Below are 26,671 nucleotides of genomic sequence, written 5' to 3' on the forward strand. Positions count from 1 at the left end.
TTAATAATCTACTGTAGGTCAACCATAAATCATTTACTCCAAAAAGTCCTATGTAGTAATTACTCCTTTCCAATCCAGTGCACTAAATTAGATTATAATTATTAGTCACACTTGCAGCTTTCGTTTAGACTCCAACTCCAGCCAACACAAAACAAATGTTTGGAATGTTTATAAGCATTTTCTTTCTCTTTAACTTGACAGACTTTTTTGCATTCAATAAAAATCATTACATAAACATTGGGTTTGCTTAATATCATGCAAATTATAAGAATGAACAACTTGGCAAACATCAATCCACACAGTTCCACAGCCCCATAGACCTGGCAGGCCAGGAAAGGGTGATGTTATGTGAAGGGCAATAAGAGGTCCATTGGCACTAGATTATCTTTATGATGGGTCTGGAAGACAGTCTGAAGGCCTCGGTGTGTATTTGTGTTTTACTGTTAGTGTATATCTGACCCACCTGTCTTTAATCTCTAGGAAGAAGCATAGCATAGTGGTAAGAATGAACTTTGAAGCCAGGTTTCATGGGTTCATACCCCAGCCTAATCATCTCATCTACCAGCAAACTGGCCTTAAGAAGGTCCTTCTTTAAGATTCAATTTCCCATCTGAAAATTACATGTAATAACAATAATAAGTCACAGAGTTGTGGTGAAAGTGAAATAAAACAATGCCTGGGACCTAGTAAAAACTTTATAAATATTGGTCACTACTATGTCATTAAAGCAAAGACTGTGTCTGTTCTGTTCCCCACTGTAGAGCTAGTCCTCAGTACAGCTCTGCTTGCAGAGATTATGAGCTCAATAAACAGTTGTTGACTGACTAAATGTAGGCTATTGACCAGCAGGGTGAACTTGGGTTACTTATTTGACCTCCCTGAATCTCAACATATTAATTTACATGGGGGGAGGGTGGTCACAAAAATTAAGTGAGCTCATGTTAGTGTCGATGCCTGACACAAAGCATTTGTTTAATAAATGTTGGTGGTCATGAAAATTACTGCCATTATTAGCTGTGTGTGCCTTGAACAAATCTCTTCATTCTAAGTTTTGGTTTCCTTATCTGAAAAAAAAAAAATGACATTGATTCAATTTCTCAGGTGAAATTGGATAATTGTTCCTAGGCAGTGATGATGGTTTGCCAGGAAGGTATGATGAAGGGGGAGATGGACAAATGAGTGAGGGTGTTTACAAAGGAGCCATCATCATGATATGCCATGAAGAGTAAAAATGGAAGTGAGGCTCTTAATGGGTAAATGGATAAGGAAAAGGCTTGCAGAGTGATAGGAGTGGAGTCCTCCAGTTCCCTGCTGGAGTGGGAGTTCCAGAGTAAGGGAGGTGACGGGCTGGAGGTCAGAGTGGGATGCTTGAAATGACTTTCGGCAGGGGTGCAGGTAGCTGCTGTCAGTCCTTCCCCTACTCCTTTATGCATATTAGCATCCAAAAAATATTTACTGATGAATGAATATTTTGAGCCATTTTTCAGGAAGAGCTTGCTTAGAGTTCATGAGGAATATTTGAACTCTGAATCAAAATATTTCCCACAACATTTTTCTTGCTGTCCGGTTGATGTACAGAATTAGTGCTGCTTCTCTACCATTTATTCAAAAAATATTAAAATATGTACTGGGCATCACTTTAAATTCTTGAGACATAGCATTGTATTAATTCCCCAAAACAGAAATTTTATTTTATATGGTTTGACTTAATTTTCATGAATCAATCTCTGCCAGTGTGGCGCTTACATCCTAATGGGGGAACAGATTGTAAAATCAAACATGACTTAGTTGTAATATATAAAAAGGATAAGGGCTAAGGAAAAGGTAAAGTAGAGGAAGAGCAGGAGCATCTGAGGGTTCGATTTTAAGTAAGATGGTTGGGGTAAGCTTCATTGAGGTGACCTTTAAGTAGTAGTTGAAGGAAAACTCCAACTCTGTGCTCCCTTAGGGAACAAATTCCCTTTTGGCATCAATGTGGCTGAGCAGCCGATTGTTCAAGACATCCTTCTAGATCTCAGCATTTGGGTGGCCCAGATCATTACCATCTGTTCTCTTATGTCTAAACATGATTTTCTCTCTCCAGCAGGATAATAAAATCACCATCATGAAGAAGCCGTCTCATGAGAAAACCCACTATGTGAACCCCCAACACTGCTGAAGAGTCACCACCTCTAGTTTGTCAGATAAGCTCTTCAGATGGCCAGTTGTTCCCTTCAGGATCCTGGGATGGGACCATGTATGTCTAGCAATATAAAACTGCTACTGGCATTACCAGTAGGTGCCCTTCTGAAAACCACTAGAATGTCTCTGGCTCCTAAAATAAGATAATTAGGTAGTAGAGTGCCCTGGGATGTGGAAGCTTACCTTTCAGAACTAGACTTGGGTTCATTCTCACCTGACTGCATCAGCCATCTAGGAAACATGACCCAGGTGACCATTATCTCAGAGGCTTCAGTCAGTCCTCTGCAGGAATAAATGCAGGCTATTCTCTAGGCAATCAATGAGAATAAGAGCCTCTATACCTTTATTGAAAGAGACATTAACAACTGCTACTGGTTTAGTGAAATGCAGGGTTCAAGAAAGGAGTTGAGGACCCAATTGAAGAAATAACAAGCAGTCGTGCCAGGAATACATCCCAAACTATAACCCTGTCTGGTACATGGACACTCAGACAGTTTGCTGGCTCTAGGAGGTAGCAGGCAGAAGCCTCCAAAAAGAACTTATCTGGCCACAGCCTAAGAAAGGAAGAAATTAAGTTTTAAAAAAGAAACATTTCTCCATCCATGTAACATAGCTTATTTGTAAATATCTAGAAGAAACAACTGTAAAAATACATATGTCTTGGTCATTGCCACAGAAGAATAAGGTAGAGAACGAACATCTTTAATTTAATGAGAACACAACCCGTCTAGACAGTTGAGCTCCTAAAGAATAAGAGGTCTAGTGAGTAACTAACACAAGTGTTTAAATAGCTTAAACTAGATCTTAATATTTACATAATGGCTTCAATCCTTTGCTTTCCAGCCACACTGTGAATATTTTTGAATTGGGTAGATTCTTCACTCACTCAACTCAGTATTCTTCTTAAACAAAGCCTAAAATGAAATCACTTAAAAACTCAAGAGGAGAATTACTTTCAAAGTATTTTTAATGCAATCTCAATTCCGATTTGAGAATTCAATATAAATTCTGCACCCATTTAGATAATTGTTTGAGCTTTGGGATTCCTGTTACTCTGCAGTTCATATCAAATCTGTTGAGAGTTTTCCAGCGTGAAAAAGAAAACAAATCTTGGCTTTCTTAAATTTTATTAAGAAAGTAATAAAATATTTCCTTTCAATTGAACCATTCATTTAAGCTAATAGAAGCATGTAGTTTAAAAATCAACTAGTAAGATAAAGACCAAAGTACCACTTTTCTTTTTTGAAATTGTACTGGATTAACTTTCATCTGGAATAGGCTTAGAAATAATCTAGTCTAGTAGTTGTTGTCTTCTTTGGATCAGGGACCCCTTTGAGAATCTAATAGGAGCTATGGATCCCTTCCCTAGGAAATCTATGTTTGTATAATTTCAAGGGATTCATGGAACTAGGAGCTCTATAAAATCTATATTTAAAAATCTATAGTCCAAATGAAAGCATTCCCTTTTTAAATGAAAACTTTGTGGCTCAGAAAATGCAAAGAATTCAACGTCAATTAGATAGTTAAAATGAAAGAGCAAGATTCGCTTCTTTGTCTGCTAATTCCCAGAATCTGTACACTTCCTACTATGTCACATTGCCTCTCTGGGAAGGAGAAACAGCAAGCCATGTTCCATCAAAATTCTCTTACTTTCTCTCAAGTTATAATCAAATATGGAAACACATAGAACAGTATTTTACACAGTGACATACCATGGGACAGTTAATGAATGAAGAAAAGATGAATTTATTGGTTAATTGCCACTTCTTAGAGATTGATAAAGAACCTCAACATATTAAAGGTTCTGAGAAGTCCTGCAACAAACAAACTGCATTTTACATTGATTAACATAATTTCCCAAACTTATTTGAGCATGAAACAATTTTTAACATACACTTATTAACTAATATTCTTGTATACAATATTCCAAAGGATGCCAATTGGGGAAACACTGCAACTGGTGCAACATGCCTATGTTATCATTGCCCTCATCATTCTTTACAGACCCTTGAATGTGGTAGTGCATAAGCTCATGGCAAATGTGGATCACATTTTTTGCAATGTGAAATCCCAAGGGCCCAAAATGTTACCAGGCCACATCTCCTGGGAAGCCAGCCCAAATGAGAAGCCAGGTATGGGAGAGGTACTGCCCCACATGTGCAGTTATTCTAATTATCTATTGCTCAATAACAACCCATCATAAACCACATCTCCCAGGAAACCAGGCATGAGAGAGGTACTTCCCCACATTAGAGCTCGTCTAGTTATCTATTGTTAAATAACAACCCATCATAAAATTTTGGATCTGAAAAACAATATTATCTCTTCTGTGGGTTTACTGGGTTCAGCTGGGCAGAATTTTCTTTGGATTTGTTATGATGTTGCAGTCACATAGCAGCTGGTGCTGGAGTCATCTGAAGGCTTGACTGGGATGGAGGTCAAAAATTATGCACTTAATTGGCTGGAAGTTGATGCTTATTGTCATTTGGAAGCTCAACTACAGCTGTCAACCAGAGTACCTAACTGTAGTTTCTTCAGTTGACTTGGGTTTCTAATAAGATGGCAGCTGAGAGATCTGAGAACATCTTAAAAGCAAGAATTCCAAAAAGTTCAGCCAGCAGCTGCAAGGTTTCTTAAAACCTAGGCTTGGAAATCCCAGAACTTGACTTCCACTACATTCTGTTGATCAAGCAAGTCACTAAGGCCAGCCTATATCCAAGGGAAGAGGAATTAGACTCTACCTCTTTTTTAAATTATTATTTCCATAGGTTTTCAGGGAATATGTGGTGTTTGGTTACATGAATAAGTTCTTTAGTGGTTATTTCTGAGATTTTGGTGCACCCATCACCTGAGCAGTATACACTGTACCCAGTTTGTGTCTTTTATCCCTTGCCTTCCTCCCACCCTTTCCCCTGAGTCCCCAAAGTCTATTGTATCATTCTTATGCCTTTCCATCCTTATAGCTTAGCTCCCACTTATGAGTGAGAACATACAATTTTGCTTTTCCATTCCTGAGTTACTTCACTTAGAATAATGGTCTACAGTTCCATCCAGGTTGCTGTGAATGCCATTATTTTGCTCCTTTTTATGGCTGAGTAGTATTCTGTGATGTGTATATAGACAGATATATATCTCACAATTTTTTTATCCATTTGTTGATTGATAGGCATTTGGGCTGGTTCTGTATTTTTGCAATTGCAAATTATGCTGCTATAAACATGCATGTGAAAGTATCATATAATGACTTATTTTCCCCTGGGTAGATAACCAGTAGTGGGATTGATGGATCAAATGGTAGTTCTACTTTTACTTCTTTAAGGAATCTCCACACTGTTTTCCCCAGTGGTTGTACTAGTTCACATTACCACCATCAGTGTAAAAGTGTTCCCTTTTCACCACATTCCCCCCAGCATCTATTTTTTTTATTATGGCCATTCTTGCAGGAGTAAGGTGGTATCGCATTATAGTTTAGATTTGCATTTTCCTGATCATTAGTGATGTTGAGACTCTACCTCTTAATGAAGAAATAGCAAAGAACTTGTAATGTTTTACTTTACACCCATCAAAAATCTTGTTACTTTGTATTATAATAACCTGTTTACTTGAGCATCTATACAATTATACTATAATCACTTTGGGGGTAGGATTAGTGCTCAGTCATTGCTCTATCCTAATCCTTAGGAGTCAATCAATATTTGTTGAATAAATTAGTAAATGAATGAAAGAGTAGTGAATGAGTAAGTGAGTGAAAGAAGAGAGTAAGATTATCTTAAAGAAGCTTAATTGTGAAGAGTTTTTTAAAAATTGTATTCATCAAGATGAAATATATTAGAGCATGTTTACATACAGAAAGTAAAGACCTAATAGAGAGTGCAGTTGAGATTACGCAAAGGGAAGAGATGGTGGTTAGAACCAAGTTCCTTATGAGATCAAAAGGACATGATCCATAGCAAGGTGGAGGGATTGGTCTTAAGAAAGGAGAGATACATCTTCACTAACACACCAAATAAAGAGGAAAGGCTGTGTAAGATAAAAAGAAGCCTGTGAACAGAGAGGGGAGCCTTGGAAAATTATGCCCAGGGCCTGATTGCCTCAAACTAAGTAAAATAGTGGGAAAAAAGTAGAGCTGCATTATAGCTCTAAGTGCCCTGTATTAATCTGTTCTCACACTGCTATAAAGAAATACCTGAGACTGGGTAATTTCTAAAGAAGGGAGATTTAACTGGCTCGTGGTTGCACGGGCTGTACAGGAAGTGTGGCAGCATGTCCCTCTGAGGAGGCCTCAGGGAGCTTTCACTCCTGGTGGAAGGCAAAGTGGGGACAGGCATCTTACAAGGCAGAAGCAAGATACAGGGTGAGGGAGGTTCACACACTTTTAAACAACCAGATCTCGTGAGAACTCTCATGGAACAGCACCAAAGGGATGGTGTCTGACCATTCATGAAGGATGCACCCCTATGATCTAATCACCTCCCTCCAGGCCCCACCTCCAACACTGGGGACCACAGTTGGACATGTGAGGACAGAGATCCAAACCATATCATGCCCTAAATTTCATTCAGTTATTTATTCATTCAATATGGATACATGCCAACTATGGGCCAAGTGCTATAGCACTGTACTACAGGCTAGTGATTTCTACCAATGGTGAAGTGAGTACATCAATTTCTGAACTTTTCAAAGGACTTCTCAATCTTGATTATAAAAATTTCAAAACTCACTGATATATTTAAGTTCACAGTATTCAGAAGCAAATGGATTTGGGGAAAAGTCTTAATGCACCTTGCTACTATTCACCATTCATCCTCCCTATGGCTCCCAAACATTTCCACAAAGCCACAGAGAAATTTGCAGTTGAGAGTAGATTCAGAAAGAGCATAGGTTATGAGGGAGGAGAGTTGATGAATTTGATTAACAGTCAATGACACTTTGTAAGTAAAATATATACATACACTAAATTCTTCCTTTTAGAACCCAGCATTAGAAAAAAACTTTTCATGCCTTTAATGAATGTATTTTTTCTTAAGTTATTAATTAAATAATTTTTCTTTCATTTTCAATCATCAGTTATATCATTGCTTAACTTAGAACACGATTACAATAATTACCTCATTGTGAGTACTAATACATATATATACCTCTCCTCTTTCCACTTTATTTATGGTATTTAAAAATTTTTTGCTGTCTTGTTTGTTTGGATTAAGTGTAGAAGTTATTTCAAAATTGCATTGGAAGTGTGTAAGATATATATTAATTTTTTAAAGAAATGCTGAACAAAAGTAGCAGAATGAGCGGACACTAAGATCGTCAGTCTATCAATCCTGAAGCAATGCTTGTCTTAATATAACTCCATGGACCTGAACATCTAAGAAGAATGGATACAACAGGACATTCAAATTATTGGTATAAGTCATGTAAGAGGTTAATACATGAGAGATCCCAAGTGTAGTAAAAGAAGAAATGCTTCCAGAATTCTAGAAAACACTTAAAGCAGTTCAATAGGAGTTACTCCATTTATTATACCATATTTGTATATAAATGTTGGCATAATCCTTTAGAGTTTATATTTCCCAAATCAATTATGGGTAGAGCAGATTGTTTGAGGCTAAGGCCTCAGATTAACTCTAAACAGAAATTCAATTACATAAATTCATAGATTTGTTTATTCAATGACTGTTTATTAACTACTATGAATTGGGTACTCTACTGGGAACTAGAGCTACATCAGGAGACAAAAGGACATGATCTTGACCTCATGGAGCTTAGAAACCAGTAAAGGAGCCAGATATTTGGTAAAAATGAATAGCATATGTAATGGGCTAAATAGTGGTCCCTAAAATATGTTCACATCCTAATCCCCAGAAGGTGCAACTATTATCTTACATGGCAAAAGATATGATTAAGTTAAAGACTCTTGAGAGGAGGCACTTATCCTGACTTATCTGGGTTGACCTGAAATTCAGTCACATCCATTATTATAAGAGAGGGGCAGAGGAAGATTACACAGACAAGCATAGGAGAAGGTGACATGAAAATGGAGGCAGTGATTGGAGTGACACAGCCATTAGCCACAGGACACAAAGGAATGCCTACAACCACCAGCAACTGGAAGGAGCAAAGAACGGACTCTCCCACAAAATCTCCAGAAGGACTGTGGCCTTGCCAACTCATTGATTACAGAACTGTGAGAGAATAAATTCTTGTTTTAAGCCACTGAGGTTGTAGTAATTTGTTATAGCAGCACTAGGAAACTAACAGCACAAAAACTGCAATATAATTACAATTTTTGACAGGTGTCGAAAATGAAAAGTATAGAATGATAACGGTAGAACATGGAAACCTACATTGTATTGAGTATAATAAGGAGAGGGACAAGGGAAACAATATAGACTCAGTTTATGGAATATCTGGTTAATAATCATAGTGCTAAACACAGGCACACACTTGTATGCATGCATTGCCAGTGTGTGTGTGTGTGTGTGTGTAGATAAATAGGCAGATTTAAAACTTTGTGGAAATATATACTTATACTATAAACAGTAGTTTAAAATTAATTAAAATAAAAAGGTTTTGATAACAATGCTGATTATATTATTCTCATTCCAGATTAGAATTTCTCATAATGTTATCATGGATTTAGTTTAATATTTGATCTCCCCAAAAGGTTTCCTAAAATTCAAACAGGACGTGAAATTTTATATCTTCAAAAAAATTTGTAGATAACATTGTAAACACCACCTGGTGATGGGGCACTTTGTGAACCCCAGAATACGACTGAGGGTATCCAGAACACCAAGTGCAGTAGGAGCTACACAAATTCAAGATTTGAGGAGCGTGAGTGGCATGAAATTAAAAGGGACAACCGAGGTCATCAGGATAGATGCAGAAATGGAAAAAACTACAGAATTATTTCTTCTCAAAAGTGGAGAACACCTCTCTAGGTAGAGCCCTGGGTTGAAGGATCTGAGACTGATTAGCAAAACTAGAAAACATTCTCAGAGCCTTCAGTTTGGAAGTGACTGAAAAAAGGTATTTATTATTTGGATATGTAATGAAATCAGTGGTCTTTTTCCTAGACTAAGCTCTTAAGAAATTCAGAAATATCCATAAAATATTCCCATCCAAAAGACAGGGCTCTATTCTAAGGAAAGATGACAGTAAACAGCAGCCTAATTGAGCAGGATTAGAACACTGGGGACTAAAAAAGAGAGAAGGTTTCCTCAGAGGGGTAGAAGCCCAGAGAACACAGATCCTAGAAAGTCTCAAAGTCACATCGCAGAGAATATAGTGTTAGGGGCAAAGAGCACAGGCTGAGGCAGAACAATTATCTGAATCAGACATAACTTTAAGAGACTGAGAAGTGGCTACAGAGAGTCATTAATTGAGTCTTTCAAGCTAATAAGAGAGGAGAGAATCCTCAATATGAACCTGTGAAAACCACCCTGATCTCTTACCCCTTCCAGAGGAACATTCTCATAGTAGCCCAGGAAAACCCATTCCATTCAAACATGAAAAAGAAAAAGGGATATGATCTAATACTTTATGAAGTTATTAAAAGGCATAAAAAAGTTGAAAATAAACCTCATAATGTTTCACAAGGCAATAAGAACATACCAAAAGTAAGTATGACTTTAAAGCAGATGAAAACCTCTTATCTATTTTTTAATGAGCTAAAATAAATTAAGAAAATAATTGAATCTTTAAAAATCAGCAAAAATCATATAGAGAATAGTTCAAAAATTACATCTCTAGACAACAGGAATAAGGTAAAGGATAATTACTGAAATTTTTAAGATTATTAAAAATATATTTCAGATTAAGATCAAATTATAAGAAATACAAAACAAACACAAACACAAGAGGAAGTAAATACAATCTATAGCAATGAAAGGAAATAAATTATAGAAAATAGATAAGTAAAAGAAAATTCAGATATTTCCCTTTTTTTTTTTTTGCAAGATGACAGACTAGAAGCTTTTAACATGCCTCAGCCACTTGAAAAAAGCAAGATAGTGCATAAAGATCAACTCTCTGAGCTTTAATTCAGAAAATGGGAATCTACCAGAATCGTGAAGGCTATCACAGATCCCAGGGAGGCAAACAGCCCCGTGACAGCATTCAGCTGATAAAAAAGATTGTGGTGCAACAGGGCTTTCTCTGTTTGATGCCTAGGCACATCTCCAAGGAATCCAAGCACCCACTTACCCAGAATAGCAGCCTGAGCTTCCCCACCCTTCCTGTGCAGAGATTGTGGTAAAGCCGGGCCCTCTCCACTTCATGCCCAGGCAGATCTCCAGGCATTCAGAACACCAACTCACCTGAAACAGAAGCCTGAGCCATCTCACCCTTCCTGTGCAGAGACCATGGTGAAACATGGCCCTCTCTTCTCCACAACCAGGCATATTTTCCAGCAGTCAGAGCATCTGTTACCAGCCTGAGCTGCCCTACCCTTCCTGGGCAGAGATTGTGATGTAGCAGGGCCATCTGCACAGCCAGGCAGGTCTCCAGGCACCTGAAGCACCCACTCTCCTAGGTTAGGGGTTTAGGCCACCCCCTACCCATGCAGATAACTTGGAGCTGAGGAGGTTTCTCAGCTCCACACCTGGGCACACCTCTGAGTATTTGATGGTCACCCACTTGATTCTTCCTCAGCACTGGTGCTCATGTCTGAGATAACTTGGGGCTGAGGTAGTTTCTCAGATCCATAATTGGGCACACCTCTGAGTATCTGGTGGTCACCCACTTGATTCATCCTCAGCACTGGTGCTCATGTCTGCCACTGAGGGACCTATAAACAGGTCTGCCCAGTCTGGACCTGCTGATGATGTTCCCACGTTTTCCCAAGGCTGAGCAGGGATCTCAGACTACTGTGCACTCCACAGATCAGCCCATTGCCTGAGGTAATGAGAGCTTCTCCTAGTAAACAAGGGTCAAGTATATATACAGACACATCAGCCACAGCTGGTTCTTACCCATAAGTGCTATATATTGCCTTGTAGATTGAACCACACATCCCAATATAAAATCTGCTGAAAGAAATGCATAGTTATAGAAGTAAAGCCAAATAACCCTACCCAACATTCTGTACAATCACACACCCCAGGGAGGGAGGGCTAAGAGAAAAAAAGGAAAAAAAAATCTTGTTATAGGGAAAGAAAGAAAAAGAAAAAAACTACCCACATGAAAATAATTACAAAAATTAGCAATACCAGCATCTCCAGATGAGAAGAAACCCCACAAGAATTCTGACAACATGAAAAATTTGAATGTAGTGACACCACCAAAGGATTACACTAGATCTTCAGCAATGTTTCCTAACCACACAATAATAATGGGAGATTTTAACACCCCACTATCAACGTTAGACAGATCAACGGGACAGAAAGTTAAGGATATCCAGGAATTGAACTCAGCTCTGCACATAGGGGACCTAATAGACATCTACAGAACTCTCCACCCCAAATCAACAGAATACACATTTTTTTCAGCACCACACCACACCTATTCCAAAATTGACCACATAGTTGGAAGTAAAGCTCTCCTCAGCAAATGTAAAAGAACAGAAATTATAAACAACTGTCTCTCAGACCACAGTGCAATCAAAATAGAACTCAGGATTAAGAAACTCACTCAAAACCACTCAACTACATGGAAACTGAACAACCTGCTCCTGAATGACTATTGGGTACATAATGAAATGAAGGCAGAAATAAAGATGTTCTTTGAAACCAACGAGAACAAAGACACAACATACCAGAATCTCTGGGACACGTTCAAAGCAGTGTGTAGAGGGAAATTTACAGCACTAAATGCCCACAAGAGAAATCAGGAAAGATCCAAAATTGACACCCTAACATCACAATTAAAAGAACTAGAAAAGCAAGAGCAAACACATTCAAAAGCTAGCAGAAGACTAGAAATAACTAAAATCAGAGCAGAACTGAAGGAAATACAGACACAAAAAACCCTTCAAAAAATTAATGAATCCAGGAGCTGGTTTTTTGAAAAGATCAACAAAATTGATAGACCACTAGCAAGACTAATAAAGAAGAAAAGAGAGAAGAATCAAATAGATGCAATAAAAAAATGAAAAAGGAGATATCACCACCGATCCCACAGAACTACAATCTACCATCAGAGAATACTACAAACACCTCCACGCAAATAAACTAGAAAATCTAGAAGAAATGGATAAATTCCTCAACAAATACACCCTCCCAAGACTAAATCAGGAAGAAGTTGAATCTCTGAATAGACCAATAACAGGCTCTGAAATTGTGGCAATAATCAATAGCTTACCAACCAAAAAGAGTCCAGGACCTGATGGACTCACAGCCAAATTTTACCAGAGGTACAAGGAGGAACTGGTACCATTCCTTCTGAAACTATTCCAATCAACAGAAAAAGAGGGAATCCTCCCTAACACATTTTATGAGGCCAGCATCATCCTGATACCAAAGCCTGGCAGAGACACAACCAAAAAAGAGAATTTCAGACCACTATCCTTGATGAACATTGATGCAAAAGTCCTCAATAAAATACTGGCAAATCGAATCCAGCAGCACATCAAAAAGCTTATCCACCATGATCAAGTGGGCTTCATCCCTGGGATGCAAGGCTGGTTCAACATACGCATATCAATAAATGTAATCCAGCATATAAACAGAACCAAAGACAAAAACCACATGATTATCTCAATAGATGCAGAAAAGGCCTTTGACAAAATTCAACAACGCTTCATGCTAAAAACTCTCAATAAATTAGGTATTGATGGGACGTATCTCAAAATAATAAGAGCTATCTATGACAAACTCACAGCCAATATCATACTGAATGGGCAAAAACTGGAAGCATTCCCTTTGAAAACTGGCACAAGACAGGGATGCCCTCTCTCACCACTCCTATTCAACATAGTGCTGGAAGTTCTGGTCAGGGCAATCAGGCAGGAGAAGGAAATAAAGGGTATTCAATTAGGAAAAGAGGAAGTCAAATTGTCCCTGTCTGCAGATGACATGATTGTATATCTAGAAAACCCCATTGTCTCAGCCCAAAATCTCCTTAAGCTGATAAGCAACTTCAGCAAAGTCTCAGGATACAAAATCAATGTACAAAAATCACAAGCATTCTTGTACACCAATCACAGACAAACAGAGAGCCAAATCATGAGTGAACTCCCATTCACAATTGCTTCAAAGAGAAGAAAATACCTAGGAATCCAACTTACAAGGGATGTGAAGGACCTCTTCAAGGAGAACTACAAACCACTGCTCAATGAAATAAAAGAGGATACAAACAAATGGAAGAACATTCCATGCTCATGGGTTGGAAGAATCAATATCGTGAAAATGGCCATACTGCCCAAGGTAATTTATAGACTCAATGCCATCCTCATCAAGCTACCCATGACTTTCTTCACAGATTGGGAAAAACTACTTTAAAGTTCACATGGAACCAAGAAAGAGCCCGCATCGCCAAGTCAATCCTAAGCCAAAAGAACAAAGCTGGAGGCATCATGCTAGCTGACTTCAAACTATACTACAAGGCTACAGTAACCAAAACAGCATGGTACTGGTACCACAACAGAGATGTACATCAATGGAACACAACAGAGCCCTCAGAAATAATGCTGCATATCTACAACTATCTGATCTTTGACAAACCTGACAAAAACAAGAAATGGGGAAAGGATTCCCTATTTAATAAATGGTGCTGGGAAAACTGGCTAGCCATATGTAGAAAGCTGAAAATGGATCCCTTCCTTACACCTTATACAAAAATTAATTCAAGATGGATTAAAGACTTACATGTTAGACCTAAAACCATAAAAACCCTAGAAGAAAACCTAGGCAATACCATTCAGGACATAGGCATGGGCAAGGACTTCATGTCTAAAACACCAAAAGCAATGGCAACAAAAGCCAAAATTGACAAATGGGATCTAATTAAACTAAAGAGCTTCTGCACAGCAAAAGAAACTACCATCAGAGTGAACAGGCAACCTACAAAATGGGAGAAAATTTTCGCAACCTACTCATCTGACAAAGGGCTAATATCCAGAATCTACAATGAACTCAAACAAATTTACAAGAAAAAAACAACCCCATCAAAAAGTGGGCAAAGGACATGAACAGACACTTCTCAAAAGAAGACATTTATGCAGCCAAAAAACACATGAAAAAATGCTCATCATCACTGGCCATCAGAGAAATGCAAATCAAAACCACAGTGAGATACCATCTCACACCAGTTAGAATGGCCATGCTTAAAAAGTCAGGAAACAACAGGTGCTGGAGAGGATGTGGAGAAATAGGAACACTTTTACACTGTTGGTGGGACTGTAAACTAGTTCAACTATTGTAGAAGTCTTAGTGGCGATTCCTCAGGGATCTAGAACTAGAAATACCATTTGACCCAGCCATCCCATTAGTGGCTATATACCCAAAGGACTATAAATCATGCTGCTATAAAGACACATGCACACGTATGTTTATTGCGGCACTATTCACAACAGCAAAGACTTGGAACCAACCCAAATGTCCAACAATAATAGACTGGATTAAGAAAATGTGGCACATATACACCATGGAATATTATGCAGCCATAAAAAATGATGAGTTCATGTCCTTTGTAGGGACATGGATGAAACTGGAAACCATCATTCTCAGTAAACTATTGCAAGGACAAAAAACCAAACACCGCATGTTCTCACTCATAGGTGGGAATTGAACAATGAGAACTCATGGACACAGGAAGGGGAACATCACGCTCCTGGGACTGTTGTGGGGTGGGGGGAGGGGGGAGGGACAGCATTAGGAGATACACCTAATGCTAAATGATGAATTAATGAGTGCAGCAAACCAACATGGCACATGGATACATATGTAACAAACCTGCACATTGTGCACATGTACCCTAAAACCTAAAGTATAATAATAAAAAAAAAATAAATAAAAGCAAAAAAGCAGAGCTTCCAGAATTGAAAAACTCACTTAAGGAATTTCAAAATACAACTGAAAGCTTTAATCGATAGTCTGGACCAAGAAAAAGAAGCTAGAAGACTAATCTTTCAAACTAAGCAAGTCAGACAAAAAAATTTTTTAACAAATAGAAATATAAACAAGTCTTCAGGAAATATGGGATCATGTAAAGTGACCAAATCCATAAATTATTGGCATTCTTAACTGATAAGAAGAAAAAGTAAACAATCTGGAAAACATATTTGAGTAAATAATTCAAGAAAACTTGCCTAATCTTGCTAGAGAGGTAGACATCTGGATAGAAGAAATCCAGAAAAGACCTGTACATACAAGACACTATACAAGATAAGATACTGTACAAGATGAACATCACCAGGGCATATAGTTACTAAGGTCAACAATAAAGAAAAAATATTAAAGGAAGCTAGAGAAAAAGGTTAGATGATGTACAAAGGGAACTCCTTCAGCCTAACAGCAGGCTTCTCAGCAGAAAGCTTACAAGCCAGGAGAAATTGGAGACCTATTTTGAGCATTATATTATTAATATCATCATCATCATCATCATCATCATCATCATCATCATCATTATTTTTGAGACTTGGTTTTACTCTGTTGCCTCAGATGGAATAGAGTGGAATGATCACATCTCTCTGCAGCCTCAACCTCCCAGGCTCAAGTGAACCTCCCACCTCAGCCTCCTGAGTAGCTGGGACAACAGCCACATGCCACCACACGCTAATTTTTATTATTACTTGTAGAGACAAGGTCTCACTATATTGCCCAGGGTGGTCTTGAACTCCTGGAGGCTCAAGCAATCCTCCCACCTCAACCTGCCAACGTACTGGGATTAGAAGGATGAGCCACCAAACTCAGCAATTTTCAGAATTCTTAAAGAAAGATAATTCCAAGCAAGAATCTCTATCTTGCCAAACTAAGCTCCATAAGCAAAGGAGAAATAAGATATTTTTTTTCTGACAAGCAAGCACTAAGGGGATTTGTTACCACTAGACTAGCCTTACAAGAGATTCTTAAGTGAATTGGAAACATGAAAATGAAAGAACAGTATCTGCTACCACAAAATCACACTGAAGTACAGAGCTCACAGACCCTATAAAGCAACTAGACAATGTAGACTATAAAGCATCCAACTAACAACTTCAAGAGGATCAAAGCCTCACATAGCAATATTAACCTTGAATTTAAATGATCTAAATGTCCCACTTAAAAGGTATAGAGCTGAAAGTTGGGTAAAAAAATAAGACCCTTCTAGATGGGTTTCTTCAAGAAACCCATCTCACACATAACAACACCCATCGGATCAAAGTAAAGGGTTGGAGAAAAACAAATCACACAAATATTTAGAAAACAAAATAGAGCAAAAATTTCTGTTTTTATATCAGAAATAACAGACTTTAAACCAACAACAGCAAAAAAATGACAAAGAAGGGCATTACGTAACAACAAAGGGTTCAATTCAAGTTAAGTCAAGAAGAGTTAACTACCTTAAATACATATACCCAATATTGGAACACCAGATTCTTAAAGCAACTACTTCTAGACCTACAGAAAGACTTAGACACCAAGAAAATAATAGTGCAGAACTTCAACCCCTCACTGATGCCCTTAGACAGACCAATTGAGGCAGACAACTAACAAAGAACTTCTGGACCTAAATTTGACACTTGACCATTGGATCTAATAAACATCTACAGAATGTTTCACCCATTAAACATATTTGTCTCAATAGTACACAGAACATACTCTAAAACTGACCACATGCTCAGCCATAAAGCAAGTCTCAATAAATTCAAAATAAGTGAAATCATACCAACCATATTCTCAGGACACAGTGGAATAAATATTAAAATCAATATCAAGAAGATCCCTCAAAACCACAAAATTACATAGGAATTTAAAAATTGCTTGTAAATCACTTTTGGATAAACAATGAAATTAAGTCAGAAATCAAATTATTCTTTGAAACAAATGAAAACAGGGACACAACATATCAAAATCTCTGGGATGCAGCAAAAGCAGTGTTAAGAGGAAAGTTTATAGGGCTAAACACACCAACCTCAAAAAATTAGAAAAATTTCAAATTAATGATTTAACATCACACCTAGAGTAACTAGAAAACACAAGAACAAATTGACCCCAAAGCTAGCACAAAAAAATAACTAAAATCAGAGCAGAACTGAATGAAATTCAGATCCAAATATCCATACAAAGAATCAACAAAACCCAAGTTAATTCCTGAAAAGGATAAACAAGGAAGATAGAACTCCAGCTAGATTAATAAAAGAGAAAAAGAGAGAAGGTCCAAATAAGCACAATCAAAAATGGCAAAGGTGACATTACAACCAATCCCACAAAAATACAAAAGATCCTCAGAGACTATTATGAACACATCTATGCACACAAACTAGAAAATCTAGAGGAAATGGATAAATTTCTGGAAACACACATTTCAAGATTGAATCAGGAACAAATTGAAACCCTGAAGCAACTGGTATTAAGTTCTGAAGTTTAATCATTAGTAAAGAACCTACAAACTCAAAAAACCCTCAAACGAGATGGACTCACAGCCGAATTCTACCACATGTACAAAGAAGAACTGATACCAATTCAAGTGAAACTATTCTAAAAAATTGAGGAAGAGAGACTCTTCACTAATCACTCAATGAAGCCAACATCACCCTGATACCAAAACCTGGAAAAGACACAACAACCAAAAAAAGAAAACTACAGGCCAATACCTCTGGTGAACATAGACAAAAATGTCCTATACACAATACTAGCAAACTGAACCGTGCAGCACATAAAAAAGTTAATTCACCACAATTAAGTAGGCTTCATGCCTGGTATGCAAGATAGGTTCAACATACAAAAATCAATAAATGTGACTCACCACAAAAACAGAATTGAAACCCAAAACCATATGATCATCTTAAAAGGCACAGAAAAAACCTCCAGTAAAATCCAGCATCCCTTCATGACAAGAACTGTCAACAAACTAGGCATCAAAGGAACATACCTCAAAATAGTAAGAGTCATCTATGACAAACCCACAGCCAACATTATATTGAAGAGGCAAAAGCTGGAAGCGTTCCCCTTGAGAGCTGTTAACAAGACAAGTATGTCTCTTCTTACCACTCCTGTTCAGCATAGTACCGGAAGTCCTTGCCAGAGCAATTAACTGAAAGAAATGAAGAGCATCCTAATAGAAAAAGAAGCCAAGCTACCTCTTTTCACTGATGATATGACTTTATACCTAGAAAACCATAAAGACTAAGCCAAAGGGCTCCAGGAACTGACAGACGACTTCAGTAAAGTTTCAGGATACAAAATCAATGTACAAAACCTAGTAGCATTTCTGTACACCAATAATGCTCAAGCTGAGAGCATAGTCAAGAATGCAATGCAATTTACAATAGCCACAGACAAAATGTAAAATGCCTACGAATGTATGTAACCAAGGAGGTGAAAGATTTCTGCCAGGAGAAAAACAAAACACTGCAAACATATCATGGATGGAAAACACCAAAAAAAATCACAGGGACACGAACGAATGGAAAGCTAGTCCAGGCTCATGAAATGGAAGACTCAATATTATTAAAATGGCCATAGTGGCCAAAGCAATCTAGAGATTCAACACTATTGCTATCAAAGTACAAATGTCAGTTTTCACAGAGTTAGAAAAAATATCCTAAAATTTACATGGAATAAAAAGAAAGAGCCAAAATAGCAAAAGCAATCCAAGCAAAAACAACAAAACTGGAGGCATCACATTACTTAAGTTCAAACTATACTATACTATAAGGCTATACAGTAACCAAAATAACACAATAGTGGTACAAAAACAAACCCATAGACCAATGGAAAATAACAAAGTACCCAGAAATAAAGCTGCACTTATACAGCCATCTGATCTTCAACAAAGTTAACAAAAATAAACAATGGGGAAATGATTCCCTATTCAATAAATGGTACAGTGATAGCTGGCTAACCATATGCAGAAGAATAAAACTGGACCCCTACCTTTCACCATATACAAAAATAAGATTAATTAAAGATTTAAATGTAAGACCTCAAATTATAAGAATCCTAGAAGAAAATCGAGTAAACACTATTCTGGACATTGGTCTCAGGAAAAAATGTATGACTAAGTCCTCAAAAACCATTGCAACAAAATCAAAATTGAAAGTGTGACCTAATTAAACTAAAGAGCTTCTGCATAATAGAAGAAATTATCAATATAGTAAACAGACAACCTACAGAATGAGAGAAAATATTTGCAAACTATGCACCCAACAAAAGTCTAATATCCAGAATCTATAAGGAACTTAAACAACACAACAAGCTAAAAACAACCCCATTAAAAAGTAGGCAAATGGCATAAACAGCCACTTCTCAAAAAAGACAAACAAGTGGACAAGAAACATGAAAAAATGCTGAGTATCACTAATTATCAAAGAAATGCAAATTAAAACCACAATGAGATACCATCTTACACCAGTCAGAACGGCTATTATTAAAAAGTCAAAAATTGACAGATGCTGGTGATGCTGTGGAGAAAAGGGAACACATACGCTGTTGGTGGGGATATAAATTAGTTCAGCCACTGTGAAAAGCAGTTTGGGAGTTTCTCAATAACTTAAAATGGAACCACCATTTGTCCCAACAACTCCATTATGGAGTATATATCCAAAAGAAAATCTATTATTCTACCACAAAAACATATGCACTTGTATCTTAATTCCAAGAGTATTCACAATAGCAAAGACAAGGAATCAATCTAGATAACCATCAAAAATCGATTTGATTAAGAAAATATGGTACATATACATTGTGGAATATCACACAGCCATTAAAAAATAATAAAATGATGTCCTTTGCAGCAACATGGGTGGAACTGGAGGCCATTACCCTGAGCTAATTGTACAGGAATAGAAAACCGAATACCATATGTTCTCTCTTATAAGTAGGAGCTAAATATTTGGTTCTCATGGACATAAAGATGGCAACAGTAGACACTGAGGACTAATAGAGGTCGAAGGTAGTGAAGGTGGCAAGGGTTGAAAACCTAACTGTTGGAAACTATGCTCACTATCACGGTGATGGGATCATTTGTATCCCCAACCTCAGCATCATACAATATACTCATATAACAAACCTGCACATGTTCTCCCAAATCTAAAATAAAATTGGAAACTATTAAATAAATAAATAAAATTTTTATTTTCTATTGGAAAAAAGTCAGAAACTAAAAGAAACAAAAGTCTTCTGGAGAAGGTGATAAATGAGCAAGGAAAGGGAGAGCTGATACACATTTTATCGGAGTCCCCAGGAAAGAAAACTGAAGCAATGAAACAATATTTAAAACTATATTTCAAGGAAATGTTGCTGTCATAAAAGATTTGGAAAAAAGACATATATATGTGCATTTTAACATTTTGAGAGGGCATTCTCTAATTTGAAAAGTTGACTTAAAACGTTCAATACTGACAAATATTTTAATACAATGATTGGGCTATAAAATATAAGGAAAATATTCTTTGAACATAACAAAAAGTCCATTCTGTATGTCAAAGAAAGGCAAACAAGAATCATATTATCATCAGCATTCTTTTTTAAAAAATTTTATTATTATACTTTAAGTTTTAGGGTACATGTGTACAATGTGCAGGTTTGTTACATATGTATACATGTGCCATGTTGGTGTGCTGCACCCATTAACTCGTCATTTAGCATTAGGAATATCTCCTAATGCTATCCCTCCCCCCTCCCCCCACCCCACAACAGTTCCCGGAGTGTGATGTTCCCCTTCCTGTGTCCATGTGTTCTCATTGTTCAATTCCCACCTATGAGTGAGAACATGCTGTGTTTGGTTTTTTGTCCTTGCGATAGTTTGCTGAGAATGATGTTTCCAGTTTCATCCATGTCCCTACAAAGGACATGAACTCATTTTTTATGGCTATCATCAGCATTCTTTAAGTAATATTTTAACTGAGGCAACATTCTCATGGAGAAATTTGAGTGAAGGATTTTATCTTTAGCTAAACTATTCTTCTAGTATAAAGGCCACAGGCAACCAGTTATGAACATGCAGGAATCTATCACAGACCACATTTCAGAAAACTACAAAATTGTCATGAAAGCTTCAGCATAAATTTAGAGGTTAATATTAAATGTAGGTAACTGAAGAACTAAAATTAAAAGATGGAAGACAAAGCTGTAAGTGCCACGTGCTCTGACAATGTAGAAATAATTCAACTATTAAATTCAGTTTAGCTTAAAGCTGCCTCCTTACACATTTTAAATTTAGCCTAAAGGTTTCTCTCTACATAATGAACTGAAACCTAACTGGATGGTAAATAGATTGTAACCTACTCATTTACCGAACACCAAGTTTCAGCCAATCAAACATGGTCCAAATGCTCAAAGCAGGTTCAAATAAAGCAAACACCAAGTTGTCACCAATCCAACTGTTTCTGTATTTCATTTCTATTTTCTCTACATCGCTCTCCTTTTTCTGTCTATAAACCCTTTGTAACCATAGACAGGCACCAGAGTTGCTCTAAACCCATTCTAATTGAGGGCCAGTAGGGAGGGCAGGTGTGTGTCCCTGATTTGCAAATTGTTCTTTACTCAGTTAAATTTTATTAAATTTAATTTGTCAAAAGTATTTCTTTTAACACAACTAACTGAAAATGGGAGAATAGAAACAGTAGGTATAAAATAGAATATGGTCTTTGATTGCCTCCGGTTATTATGTGAGAATAAAATGATATAACTTGAAACTGAAAAAGCAAGTGACAGATGTTTATTTCCGATCACAAGTATAAAACACTGAGCAACAATTAGTAGACAGAGGGGAGGGAGAGGAGAATAAATAATTAATAACTAATTTTACTACAGCTCATATTAGCAAACTAAGAGATAATATCTAAATATCTAAGTAAAGAGATAGCTAAAGCTGTTATATAATAAAGGTATTCATTTAGTGATAATCACTAGAACAAAAATATACACTGTATTAGTCTGTTCTCATGCTGCTAATAAAGACATACCCAAGACTGGGTAATTTATTAAGGAAAGAGGTTGAATTGACTCACAGTTCCACATGGCTGGGGAGTCCTCACAATCATGGCAGAAAGCGAATGAGGAGCAAAGTCATGCCTTATGTGGCAGCAGGCAAGAGAGCATGTTTAGGGGAACTCACCTTTATAAAACCATCAGATCTCATAAGACTTATTCACTATCATGAGAACAGCATGGGAAAGATCTGCCCCCATGATTTAATTACCTTCCACCAGGTCCCTCTTTCGACATGTGAGAATTATAGGAGCTACAATTCAAGATGAGATTTGGGTGGGGACACACCCAAACCATATTATATATCTTCCTAAATACGACAGAGTGAGAAAATAAAGTAGCTCATCTAGTGAAAAACTTATTGGGTATATATAAAATATGCATTTATATAATACACAAAGTATAAAGCAATATGACAAACCAGAAACAAATCATATTCATACATATAAATAGATTTCAATCATCTATGCAGAAATAATATTGTTAGACAAGTTAAAGAAATCCAACTCAGTGCTATATACAGAAACATACATCAAATAAAATAAACCAGAAATGTTTAGAAACTAAAAGGCTTTTTATAATTGAAAATACATAAAAACAACTAGACAGACACACACTAGTGTATATTAAACAACCCTTGGGACAATGAAGAATACAAAACAAAATTTTCTAGAAATCTAGAAAACAATAATGAAAGCAAAACACATTAGAATCTGTGAGATACAGCTTTAAAAAAATTCTTCAGGCGAAAATTCCTAGCATTAAATACAGTTTTAAAAATAAGAAAGCTAAACGTATAATTCAAAAAGCTAGATGTAGAATAGCAAACTATAACACAAGACAGAAGAAAGAAGCGATTAACACATATAAAGGAATTTAATGTCAGTAAACAAAAATAATCGGTAAATAAATAAACAAATTTTGGGGAATAAATCAACAAAACAATAAAACAATACCTGACCTAATTTTTTAAAAGGTGGAATGAAGAATATATAAAATAATAAGTGACAAAAAAGTTATAACTATTGACGCATACTGTGTATACCATAAGGGAAACAAATCCCATTAAAGACAGAACTTACAGACAGGCCAGTTTCCATCAAAGTAATTGAGGATGATTGTAAAATCTCTCCTACCAAAACACTCCAGGCCTGGATGATGTTGATATGGAAGGGGGTGCAGGGAAGTCCTGGGTAGAGAAGGGCAGAGTCCCTGGCAAGGGCTCCACCCTGGGGCCTGTGCCCATGGACCCAGGTGAGGACAGGCACTCCTGTTTATGCGCCCATGTGTTGCATTTTCCAAGGCCACTCTGGCCCAGCATGCCCCCAATCCTGTGCCTGTAAAAACCCTGAGACCCTGGCGGGCATACACACGAGCAGCTGGATGTCAAGAGGAACACACCAGCAGAAGAATGCATTGACAGACTCCGGCAGACCATCAATGGCAGAATGACGCAGATGATGTGGAATTCAGCCAGGGGTGGTCGGAGGAGTGTTTGGCCACGGAGTGGCCCAACTCCAGGGGAAGACCACCTTCCCACTCCATCCCCATTCTGGCTCCCATCCATCTGCCAAGAGCTATTTCCACCACTCAGTAAAACCTTGCATTCATTCTCCACACCCATGTGTGATCCAGTTTTTCTAGTACATTAGGGCAAGAACCCCGGGATACAGAAAGCCCCTCTGTCCTTGTGATAAGGCAGAGAGTCTAAGTGAGCTGATTAACACAAGATGCCTAAGCTGAAAGAGCACACTGTAACACACACCCACTGAGGTAGGTGTTTCAGGAAGTGTAAACACTCAACCCTAGATACTGCTAGGAGTTCGGAGCCCACACTCCCTGTGACCTGCCCGTCTGCATGCTCCTCCTATGTTTTTTTTGGTTGTTGCTGTTGTTACTGTTGTGAGATGAAGTCTCGCTCTGTAGCCCAGGCTAGAGTGCAGTGGTGCTATCTCGGCTCACTGCAACCTCAGCCTCCCTGGTTCAAGCGATTCTCCTGCCTCCTGCCTACTCCTCCCGAGTACCTGGAATTACAGGCGCACGCCACGGCACCTAGCTAATTTTTTGTATTTTTTAGTACAGACAGGGTTTCACCATGTTGGCCAGGCTGGTCTTGAACTCCCGACTTCAGGTAATCCGCCCACCTCGGTCTTCCAAAGTGCTAGGATCACAGGCGTGAGCCACCGCGCCCAGCCAGGAACAGGCTTTCTGAAGCTTGTAAGGCCAGTAAAGAGCCTAATTCTAAGTATAAAGATTTTCTTCCACAGACTTCAGAGCTAAGCTCTGGTTAAAACCAGTTCCCCAGTGCTTCTCAAACTTACCACTTAAGGTACCCCTGGTAGTTGACAAGAATGAAAACCTGCCCCTAGAAAATCAAGAACAGACCGTGACACTGACAACAAAATCAAAATGACTCTAAAATCTGATTCATCTTAAGCATTGGCATACTATTTAAATTCCATTCTGTTCCATTTGGAAGTCTATCTTAATCATAAGTCATATTTTTAGTTTCTAAACCTAGAAAAAGTTCTTGGTTTATGCTGTGGCTCCTCACACTTTCCTAAACATCCCCTGGCACACCTCCCAGGGTTCCTCAGGGTGGACCCTGATGACCAGTTGAGAAACAAGACCAGGCCACTCACAGGCTGGCGGAATCCTATGGGGACCTAGAAGATAAAAAATAGAGGAACTCAGAAGCAAATTTGTAAATGAAATTATCCCTGTTTTCCTCAGTCGTGGTCCTCTCCTAGGAAAAATACGAGAAGTTTTCTCTCAGCTTCCATTTAGACATGATGGATACTGCTATGAAGACCAATATCTTCCATATTCATAAAAAATCGCCTATGCTTACAAGGCTTGTTCTCACAAACAAATCCAATTCGAGTGTTTGATTAGAATTAGAAGAAAATACAAGTTCCAAGGGGTGAAAACCACAATGTCTTTATCCTTACCCGCCCTATTGTGCTTCATCTCCCTCTTCAAACATAGAGAATCCAATGAAAAAAACTCTCCCCTGGAGTGCTGCTGGACCCTTAAAGTATTTTGAATCCTTTTGTCTGATTACAGTCCACCAATGACTACTTGAAGATAAGCATTTGTGAATCAGCTGAGAACATCTCATCATGAAGGGCCATGCCCAGCTAACATTGAATTGTGTCTGGTTGTCTCTGCATTCCAGTTTTTTGTCTATAAAGATTTTGGAAAAATTATCTCTACCTTCCTTTCCTCAACTGGTCACATCTGTGCTATAGAGATTCCACCCTTAACTCCTCCTCCATCCCACCTCCGAGCAAGCACATAGCACCCGTGGTTCAGGTAACAGAGATGGGCACATGGTCCTGGATAGCTCAATCACAGTACCCCAACCCTAATTATAGTGATTGGTCCAAGAAGAGATAACTTGGCCAATTCCAGAGTCCTTCCCCAGAATTTTTCAAGTAGAAGCTGAGAGAGAGATACTCTGTTTCCTTGGTGGTTTCCAAGCTGTTAGACGACAGTTCCGCTGGCCATGATCTATGCTGCAAGGAAAAGGTTATTCAATAATAGAAAAAATTAGGCTATCAAACAGAGATGAGAGATAGGCAGAGATGTTCCTGGTGATTTTCAAGACTCCAGTTTTATCTTCTGATGTAAATGTTTTCCATAGTACTTTCTTGAGTTATACAAGCTACTCATAGCCCTTCCAATAAATCCCATTTTTGCTTTAGGTAGATTAAATTGGGTTTCTGTCACCAAAAATATCCTGATGGATATATCTATTACTCTTTAGTGATTTGACTGCTTCTAGAACTCTGGAGAACAGAAAGTGTGTTCTCACTATTCTTCATTGTTAAATGTATACTCAGTGCACCCTCCTGGGGGAGAAGTAGAGGCTAATAAAGATGAGATTAATAATAATAGTCATTATCATTTGTTGAGAACTGACTGTGTATGAGGCTCTATGCTGAGCACTTTCATGCATTGGCTCTTTTAAATCCTCACAACTCCATCAAGTAAATAATACCACTTATATTTTACAAACAAGGAAACTGAGGTTTTGAGTTTCTTGAACTCAAATGACTCAAATTCACAGAATTCATAAACAGTAGAGGAGAATTAGAAGGCAAATCTTTCTCACTCCAGAACTTGGGTGTTTAGCTACTACTTTATACTGTACTCAAGGAAGCTGGGTAACATAGACAAAATGCTTCCATAATTTTATTGTTTCAAATTGTGCATATAAAGAAGCTTCCACAGTTCTGTATAGACATTCTAGTAGCTTCCAGAAAGGAAAACTACGTGAGTTGAGTTGGCACTTTAGCTGCTTAATCATGTTTGCTTTAATGTCTACTAAAAAATAAAAGCAAGATATTACCTTGCCCAGAGGATGTTCCAGGTTTTTGTGGGTCAATATAAATTCAGGTAAAATAGAAAGAAAA

The sequence above is a fragment of the Symphalangus syndactylus genome, chromosome 4 (genome assembly GCF_028878055.3).
Source record: "Symphalangus syndactylus isolate Jambi chromosome 4, NHGRI_mSymSyn1-v2.1_pri, whole genome shotgun sequence".
Taxonomy (NCBI): Eukaryota; Metazoa; Chordata; class Mammalia; order Primates; family Hylobatidae; genus Symphalangus; species Symphalangus syndactylus.